This window comes from Channa argus, chromosome 21 (genome assembly GCF_033026475.1).
Source record: "Channa argus isolate prfri chromosome 21, Channa argus male v1.0, whole genome shotgun sequence".
NCBI lineage: Eukaryota > Metazoa > Chordata > Actinopteri > Anabantiformes > Channidae > Channa > Channa argus.
Genome location: NC_090217.1, coordinates 1,601,048 through 1,611,743, shown reverse-complemented (window position 1 = coordinate 1,611,743; position 10,696 = coordinate 1,601,048).

Below are 10,696 nucleotides of genomic sequence, written 5' to 3'. Positions count from 1 at the left end.
GAAAATTTTCAGGTGGAATGTTACGGTAACGCAGATCTGTTAGCCGTTTTTGGCGGCTGATACAAATGACCTACTCTGTTGTATTCTGTGGAAGGAAAGTCTCAAAAATGGATCCTTCAGAAGAGCAAGAGCAGACAAAGGATTATAAATATATAGGAAACATAAAAACACTAAGAATCTGAATGAAGTTCATGATTTATGACTGGATTTATTTAGATTCATCGTGCATGGGCATCAGAGATAATAATAACCGTAGCAAGTGAAAAATCACACTGAATGATTAAAAGCTCTAATTTACCTCAGTGAGGAGGTTTTCTCCTTCTTCTTTGTCTTGCTCAGTTTCCATGTCTGGATGAGATTTAACCACCACATCACATGGTGTAGGGTGAAAAAAAAAAATGGGAGAATGAAGTTAGACGCGTTAATTTCATGTGAACTTACTGTGTGAAACATAAAGACATCATATCGATCGCTACCCAGCGATTCTTCCACTCCAACAGCTGTACAATCAATGAAGTTATGTTATTATTGTCCATAATCAATGCACTGAAATAATGATTACTGTAGTAGTGACGGACCTGTAGTTTCCCAGATGGATGATGTCTCTGAGAATTACGGCAGCAGCTCCATGTCTGTGAACGTCTCAGGGCAAACGGTGACAGTTCATCATCGTCACCGCACAGTTAATGTATGAATCTAAACTTCCCCCAGGCCACGTTTCAAACATGCATTTCAAACAGGAAGTGGTATTTTAAAGCCAGTCGTCGAGCTGTCATGCTGCATCGATTCAGAAACAAGAAATGTGTTGTCCTGCTTCGTCCTCTGCTCCTAATTAGGTCTCTAACAAGGACATGTCCCCCCCACACACACTAACACAGGCACACACACAGCCCAACCCCCTCTTTCAAGCATAGCACCAGGCTTTATAGGTGACAATAAAAGCCTTCACACATCAGCAGTCACCTCCTCCTCCGTCACTGTTTGTTAGGAAACACACTCGAGTGTGAGAGTGTATTACCAACCATAGATCACATTTGTCTCATCTGTCAGCTTCTTCTCCTGAGCTACAGATGGGGGCGTGGTCAGCTGTCAATCACCTGCAGTTCATTTCACAGAAAATTATGCATGATGTACTTTGTGTACTCTGCTGCTGCACAGCATATTTAGATCCCACACAACATTTTACTTGGTGGGCAGAATGGGGGGTTTATGGCTCAGTGTCAGAGCATTGGGCTGGGATGCAGAAGGCTTTGGGCTCGATTCCCAAATCAGCAATGACAAATCAACATGCGGAGCACATTCTGCGATAGCGACCCCTGATGACCCCCATCAGGCAAAACACTGAGCCCCAAGTTGCTCCCAGTAGGTCAGACCAGCACCTTGCATGGCAGCTGTGTGTGTGTGTGTGTGTGTGTGTGTGTGTGTGTGTGTGTGTGTGTGTGTGTGTGTGTGTGTGTACACACTTTATCCGTTAACATAGAAAGGGGCTAAATGCAGACCACTCGCCAGTTTCTTTGCTACGTCGATGATACTCGTGGCTGCTATGATATGGGTGTTGACATGCTGCCATAGTGGTCTACAGTAACACTGAGCGATGGAACAGAGATGTTGAAGAAAAAATACATCATTACCAGGTGGTATTAATGTTGTGGCCATCAGTGTTTGTTAAGATTTGAAATGATGGAAACATTTAAAGGATACAGAGTGAAGTCCATTCTGATCATGTTGTTACTCTTACTGTGGAAGCTAACTGGCTAATGTGGCCACAGGCACTTACAGTGGAGCTAAGGAAGCATAAAATGATTGTTTGCACATGTACATCAAAGTAGAAAGATGTATGAAACGGGTACCGTCGTGACAGATGGTGTATGGAACATCCAGGAGGTGCAGCATCAAAAAAAGCACACTGCAGAAAATCAGTGCTTTCTACCATTTAATGTTCGGTACACATGGCTCCTCCAGGACACGTCCATATGTTCAGGTTTGCAGTGAATGTCTGAAATTTGTGTTTTTTCTTAATCAAAACTGAAGTAAACCAGACTTTGCAGATGAATTTCAGTGGTTTTATTGCACCAAAGTATGTTGTATAGTAAAGTATGATTTGAATGGTTTAGTCATTTAATCAACAGATGTAATACGGTTTCTGAATAATTGACCTATTCTTATTCTTCTTCTCCTTATTATTGTTATTAATATTCTTTATAAGTCTACAATAACAGCTGAAGCTGCTGGGGGAGTAACACTATCCAGCATACACTCACAGAGGCAGCTGTTTGACTGGATTCTTCTTTCCAAATGTCCAAGTGTCATTGAGCAAGGCAGGAAAATTAAAGGTGTCCAGCAGCAAAAGAAAGAAAACTATAAATGAGGTTTCTCAAATAATTTCTCAGATGTTCAAATAATGTTTTACTCTTCCGCATGCTGTGATTTGGCTCATTTATTTTTTAAAACAAACACAGCAAATTAAAATCTACAGTACTGCTCAGCACCTTTAACACTACGTCTCGGTGAATCTGAAATTCTCCGTTTCTTCAGCAGCGATGAGGGGGAAGCAAAGGGTGAGCTGGAGCTAACAATTAAACAGCCTGGGCTGGATCTTCTTGTCCAGAGGATGATAATTATCTGAGGCACAGAGGCTGTGTGCAGCTGAGCAGGTGTCCTGTATCATTACAGAGATGGAAGAGTGCCATGAAAAAAGGCCAAAACAGAAAAGCAAGATGTTAGCTGTCACTCAGTGCTTATATAACATGGTGGATGTGAGGAGCTGCCAGTGAATGTGCTGAGTGTTGGCCGGAGGTGAAGCCAACCCTCCACCCTGGAGACCCCCTCCATCCTCAGACTCCACTTACTCAACAGTTTCAGCCCTGCGTGAGGTTTGGGTTTCCCTCGTCCGAAAATAGCACAGACAAATATGTGTGTACTCCCACCACAAAATAGCAGTCATGCTGCTCCATCACCTTTAGGAACAACAGGACTGAGGGGAAACATCCACTGATGTCACAGTCGACGAAAGATCACGTTTCTTATCATCCCAGGAATTAGTCTGTACCAATTTTTCTGTTACATGCCATATACTCTGCATGACATTAACCAAACATCGATATTTGCAAAGTTGTAATCCAGCGATAATTAGGATGAAAGATAGTGATATATCGGCAAACAAACGCCTGCTGCTATGGGGGCGCTCTCTCCACAAATGTACCCGGGGTGGAACAAGAACGTATAAATGGACATGTAGCTACGAAACTACGCCTTAAATCAAGGTAAGCTCACCTGAGAAAAGAAAACCAGGCATCAATAAAAATGAAAATTATCTGTACAAAGAAAATCATGACAATTTAGATGTTGCACCTCAGGGCCACTGTAGCAGAGCGACTGTACGTGTGAACACCTACAGTCGAGCACAGTACAGGATCATTGTTAACAGTGCAAAAAGTCAGATTTCTACTGTAAGATGTTTTTCATTGTTGATACTTTCTTCTGGATGGATATAGATTAACTTTTTACTTGGCTGATTTTATCTGCTGAACATGGCAAATGTTTCAACACCGTAGCTGTAGTCTGGGTGCCTTGTGGGTACTGGGTATTATAAGCCTTCTCCTGTAGCCCGGAGTTCTCATCTGAAAGACTCAGAACATTCTGGACTTTTGGAAAGTTTTCCAAAGGGCTGTTTGACAAAGGACAGGGGGCTAGAGTTTCAGCTCGAATGCAGCTGGAGAAAAAACCGAGGGCAGGAGATGGAAGGTGAAGGACACACCTGAGACTGAGGAAGTCGGAGAGCAATGGTGGAGATGTGTTGTCTCTGCTGGGTGACCTCTGTGGGGCAGAGTGATCGCTTCAGTACGTTAGCGCTGAGCCGCTCGATCCACTGGAATCTGGATACAGAGGATATTTGTGGAGCATTCAGCTGTTTCCTTCCTTAAAGAAGCAGGTTTAATATACTCAAATTACTTTGAATATAATAGTCAAATAGTAAGTGTTTGCTTATGGGTGGGACTCAATGTTTAAGCTCAAATACCAGGGTTATACAGTAGGTATTAAAATGAAGCCTATGGTTTGAGTTTAAAGCCTCTAAAAGCGATAATGATGTAAAAGTGATGGTTTGCACTGACAATTAATCACAACACTAAAGCGTATTTTTATTATTTAGGTCCCCTCTGAAGATGATGTCTGGTATTGGTAATTCTGCAGTCACCATCGATCATGGAGCCTCACTGCTGTCAGAGCTGAGAAAACGAGACAGAACTGTTGTAGTTGGTCTGCAGGAGAAAACTCCATCAAAGAGGCTGAAGCAGACAATGCACAGCACGTTAAAGTGCTCGGCTTTAACTGGACTGTGCAGAACCAGGGTAATGGCAAATGGTAAATAGTCGCTTATATAGCGCTTTTATCCAAAGCGCTTTACAATGTAGCTTCCCATTCACCCATTCACACACACACTCACACACCGATGGCGGTGGCTGCCATGCAAGGTGCTCACCTGACCCACCGGGAGCAACTTGGGGTTCAGTGTCTTGCCCAAGGACACTTCGACTTGTAGCCAGGAGCGGGGATTGAACCACTGGTCCATGCCTTACCAACTGAGCTACAGCCGCCAGGGTAGAGATGTGGTCCGTTTAACACACGGTGTTAAAAAAGTGTAGTGGGGAAAAAAGCAACTGGGCAAATCTTGATAACAGTGCAGGTGGGTTTGTTTCAGTGGGATTTCGTGGAATAAATGAGCTCACAGAGTGGAGGGGGATCGATCGAGGGGGAGATGTCTGTCATTACCACGAGTGCAGTGGTGAGGAAAGAAAAGACCACAATAATGAAGTTATAACAAAGCATGAATCCATTACAGATATCAAACAAATTTGGTTTGACAGCTAAAATAGAAAAAAAAAAAAATGGTTGACCTGGAATTTACTTGCATGATGGAAAACAAACCTCACTTTTATGATGTAAGTTTACAACAGCAGAAACATGCATCGAATCATCATTGAATTTGACAACCAGCAAAAAAAGCTGCTGTCCCATAGCTATACTGCTGCTGACAGAGCGATAACACCTGAACCGGGTCCACACTTGAATCTTCCTCAGGTTAAGGTCTCCTCATTTTGTAGTAGGTTTCAGTGGCTTGTGTTGAACCACTCTGCCATAAAAGGTCTGATTGATGGAGTGTTACTGAGATGTTTATCCTTCTACCAGGATTCTCCCATCTCTGAAATTCTCCCAACCTCTAAAGTTCTGATACAGTGACCCTTGTGTTTCCAACCAAGGTCCGTATTGTCCAGTTACTCAGGGTTTCCTGTGTTATTTCAGCACAGTGGAGCTTTGGCTGATTTGACTTTGAGCAGGAGAAGAAGAATCATTATTGACTGACCTCCTCTCACCCTCTGACAGTCTCTAACCTGCTAACGTGTGCATTCATTTCCTCACAGGGGATGAGGTTACCGCAGTGTTCCTGATGTATGTTATGAGCATGATGGAGCCAGGCTGTGATGGGTAATAGAAGCTCTAATGGGCCTGTCAGCAGTGACCTGTGATCGATGTGCTACTGATGGACGCATGCAGGCCGGTCTCACGATGACATGAGGGGGGTCATATTGAAAAAGAGAGGTCGATGATCCGTCAGCATAGTGAAACCACAGGGTTATAACAGAATTTCTTCACTCCAAACGTAGCAATGACGTGTCAAACCGTTTTATATCTGCTCAAAAACACTTTTGCTCCGTCTTTGTGTAATTGTTCATTTAAAACATTTTCTGTAGTATTCTGTAGTAAGTTTTGGTGATGCTTCAAAGCAAAATATAGCTTCATTATGTTCGAGTTTAGTTGAAGAGTGTATAAACACTATGTGTTAACCTGCCTCTCTGCTCGACCCAGATACATTTAAAAAACCAAAACCAAATTCAAACTTGTCTTGTCTGAAAGTCACAAAGCTTAATTGTAGAGGCTACAAAATGAGAACCAAGAGAAACAAAATACCAAAAGTAAACACAATTACTGGTCGTACTTGTAGCGGCTTTGACTCACAGTCCATGGTTCTTACGTAGAAGGGAACGGAGGAAGGGGCTTCACCTGCCAATGCCCAGGGGCCCATTTTCCTACATCCATCGTGCTCTCTGCTCTGTTTGTTTGTTTGCAACTGTCTGTTGCTATGAGCAGAGGGAAAGCTTCGACCTCAGACCTGAGAGCTGCATCAAGACCAGAGGTGGTTTCCACCCGTCACTGTGACACATGTGATACTGCCAGTGGAGCTGGAGGTGCCAGAGATACCAGGGAAACCTGTGAAACTAAATGAAGAGGAATCTTTTTAGGAATAAATTCATAATTAATGTTCATCTTGTGCTTCAAAGCAACCAAATCACTGTTTGCACAGACCTACCCAATGCAGCCATGATTGTCATTGTCATATGCAAAGAAGATGCAATTTTAACAGGCGCCTGCAGGTTTGTTCTCTTTTTCCATCTGTTCTCCATTGCACTAGGTTTGTTTCCCTCTCCATCTTTGTCCTGTGTTGGACATAGTTTATTGTGCAATAGTTCCTCGACTCCTCTGAAGGGGGTTTCACCTGCTGACCTCCTCACAGAGTAACGTGCGGAGCCAATAACTACATGGGCTTTAAGGAGACATGAGGTTCTCTTTTACAAATTACCAAGTAGTGCAAAAATCCTCATGGTGCATGGTGGATATTAAAAGTTCAGGACTGAGACGTCACATTCTGACAAAAAAACAAAAACAAACTAAAGTCTGTATTAAAAGGAGCACAATCTCTACTCAACAGGAAAGTAAAAAAAAACCAAAAACATATGAATTTTACTGATAAATCTTTGATTTGTCAAACCTGTAAATGAACACTTACTCTTATGTTAATGGAAAACTGCATTTGTTCTGCAGTTATTGTGTGAATCTACTGCACAATTAGACAACTTAGACAATTAAAGCTGCACGATTAGAAAAATACTGACATGGATTTTTTTATTGCGATGTGAGAAAAGAAAACCATCAGCAGATGATGTGAATAGCTCTATTTGAAAAGAGTTGGTCCCTCTGGAATGATTGGGGGGATTTTTAGGCACAGAAGTTAAAACAAATAATGAAAAAAAAAAAGCATCTTTTCAAGAACTTGTGCTTCTCCAAGTATAATTCACATAGATTAAAATAACCTGCACCCAGGTTCATGTTGCTTAACTGCACATGGACACGTCACTGTCAGTGATATAATAAGGAACAACAACGCATCAAACACAAATGCGGTGGAGTGACGTGGTTTCTCCTCTGAAGTGACTTTGGTGGGACATGAGATTAAATACACTGACTGACTCCTGACTGTGACTGGTGCTGGGCTGTGTGTGCAGAACCTGTCCCTCACTATCCAAGAACCTTTAAACAGAGGCAGCATCACAAGAACCATGTGATATTTACCATCCTGTGACTTAAACACTGAAACCAGCTGATGTGGTTCTTCACTTTCAGTCTTTGCAGAATAAATGTTTCCTACGACAGAGAGACATTCTGAATGTTCAGAATATAGAAAAAGATCATGTGTAAATGATCAAATCACAGGGGACTGATATACTTATTAAAATGATAATGTAAGATAAGGAAACAAAGTTCAGCAGTGTTTTAAGATGCAAATGGAGTTTTACAATAATAGTTAAACTTTTTAAACATTACACGTGCGACATTAGCACAATAAGCAATTATATCATTTTGTTGTTTGTTCATTTCCTTCTTTTCTTGTTCTTGTTCTTCTCGTAGTTGGAGAACAATGAAAGTTATATTCTTGAGCTCACAATCACCACAGTAGCTTCAAATCAAACGATTTATTTGATTTTTATCAGAGATGAGTTGAAGCTTTGAATCAGAAAAAACACCCAGCTGACAGATGAACGCTGAGGAAAAGTACTCAGAGCTGTGGATGTATTACTGCACTACAGTGGATAAACTCTCCTCTGGTTTTCTTTACTGAAGCAGTGTTTGGAGCAGGGAAGTGGAAACGTGGTCTGGACCAGTCTGGCTTCTCTGGCACAACGAGCTGTTTTCTGATCCCAGTGTTCCCAGAGCGTTTGGCCGGTGCTGCTGCAGTGATTGATGGAGCTATTCTTATTACGGTGACCTGTTATGTAAAACGCAGTCAGGCCCTAAAAATATGAGCAGGCTTTTCAGGACATTCATTGTTTGCTTTAGTACTGGAGCAGGAATCTGGATCCATCACTCAACCCCCCCACCCCCCACCCCCCTCTCCCTGACCACCCAACCAACCCCCAAATTAGTCACATTAGTGTTGTGTGTTGCAAGTTATGGATGTGAGGGGGTTGGAGATGGGAGGGTTGGAGTTGGGGGGGGTTCAGCTCTACAAATATTAAACAACAGTGTGTGTGATATGTACAGACTTGGAACAGAAAGAGAGGAGGGAGATTTCCAGGAAAAAATAAATAAATCTGGCTGAGGTCACATTGAAGGCTGGAAGAGACCCAGATCTGGATTTTCCTCTCACATGTGGAACAGATCTGCTGTGTTTTGGGCAGTGTGGAGGGTAAAACGCTGCACAGAGAAAAACTCGGATCAGCCCATGATTTAATTAGTGCAACAGATCCTAAGGTGAACGTGAACACACTACAAACACACGGATCCGTTGACTTGCTACGACCTACGACCTCTAACGTCGAAACACCAGCTTTCAATCCGCACTATAGTCTGAGACACCAGGCGGATGGAGGAGTGTAACTGGCTTTAAGAAATACAACCTTTAAGACTTATGTAGCGGGAAAAGCCTTTGTGCTCCACTAAAGACAAAAAGGAGGATGGAGGGTCTGCAGTGTGTACAAGCAGCTGATTCGATTGTCATCACGTCTTTGTTAGCCATCACTTGTTATCACACCCATGCAGTGGCTTGCAAAAGTATTCACATCCCTTCCACATTTTGTTACGTTACAGCCACAAACTTAAATGTATTTTATTGTGATTTTATGTGATTGACCAACACAAAGTGGCACATAGTTGTGAAGTTAAAAGAAAATCAGAGATGGTTTTCAAAATTTATTTATTTTTTTTTTACAAATAAATATCTGAAAAGTGGTCGAGATAGGAGCCAGAGCGGTCATCCCTGCTCTGGTGGTTCGATCCCCAGCCCCCTCTGGTCACATGTCGAAGTGTCATTTAGCAAGACACTGAACCCCACTTTAAATGCTCCTGGTGAGTGTTGGACAATGAGACTCAGAAATACAGTCTTCTGTTGTCTCAGACACCAATGTTTCCCCCTTAAAATATTTCTATTACAGTAGTAGCTGTGCTTTTTCCAATAGTCTAGTCACTGCATGTTGTGTTAAATAACAGGCAGGCAGAACCTGAGGTGAAGAGACTCTACAGAGGGACAGTTTGTGCAGTATCACAAATCCAGAGTTTGGGTTGTGGTTTCAGATACAGCAACGACGATACAGTATGGTGCAGTTCATTGTTATGAATTGTCATAATTTTTTACATTTTTTTGGACTAATTAACAGATGGATTAACTTGACAAAACATCTTGTTTATTCGTGCGTTTCCTGCTGCATGTCTTTGTCTTGTTGGGAAAAGGCCTATTTACAGGTCTCTGGGGCCACGTCTGTGTTCTGATGCTACACAAAGCAAAAAGTAGTTTCACAAATAGTTATTTTCATCTCTCCATGCCACCGTGACTTCTCCCCAGACTATTAGCATGGTTGATGAAACTGCCAGACCCCCTCCCACCCCACCGGGCACCAACAGCCGCAAAGCAACAACAAGCAGCACATTAAAAGCTCACAGGCAGAACAGCATGATCTCACAGTCGATGCCGAATCCATCACATTGGTTTATGGGATTTACCCTCTGACTGCAGACGTCCATGTTGTCAGAAGGAGCTCACATCAGCAGCTCAAATAACAGAAACAACCAGAGTTATTTTTTCCAGCTGTCATCTAACGGTTGTTTATATAGAGAACCCAGAGTATGAAGGGTCAGACGGTTTTAAAAAGCTGGACAGTGGTTTAGGTCATCTGTGATTTACAGCTGCAGTAAAGTGAGAATGTGAATTTCAGGAACTGAAAGGTTGCTGCAGGTCACCTCAGCTCACAAGCTCAAGATTTAAAAAATCATGTATTTTTAGGAGTCATATGTTCCTGTTTGATTGGCTTTAGTTCCTCGTTTTAAAATGGATCGATACCTTTTCACAGGTGCAGCACTAAAACACTACTTACATGTTAATTTCTACAATAAGGACAATTCTACACCTCAAGGTTAACAATCTGAAGCATGATGGTCTCTACACTCTATGCACTGGATAAGTGTGTGTATTGTTTTACATCACAGTGAGACACTGACCTGACAGCTTTGGTTTACACATTGAATCTATGCTGGAGGAGTTTTTCAGCTAGAAGCAGAGAAATATTTGAATATAGGGAAGATTAAAAGCATTAATGTACTTAATGTAAACTAAAGCCATAAAGAGCAAGTTGAAAATTTGTCGCCCTTTAATGTAAAGAATGTAAAGCTGGGTCAGCAACAACTGGCTTGTGTACAGCAGTGCACCCAGATTAAAAGTGTTTCAAGAGAATGAAACCGACAAACTGAAAACACCACCCAGCTGGTGAACTTCCAGTAGTGAAGCATTTAGCAGCTAAAGAGCTCACGACTGTTTACTACTTGTTTATGCTGAAACCATCAGCTAATAATCTGAATTGTGAAACTAATT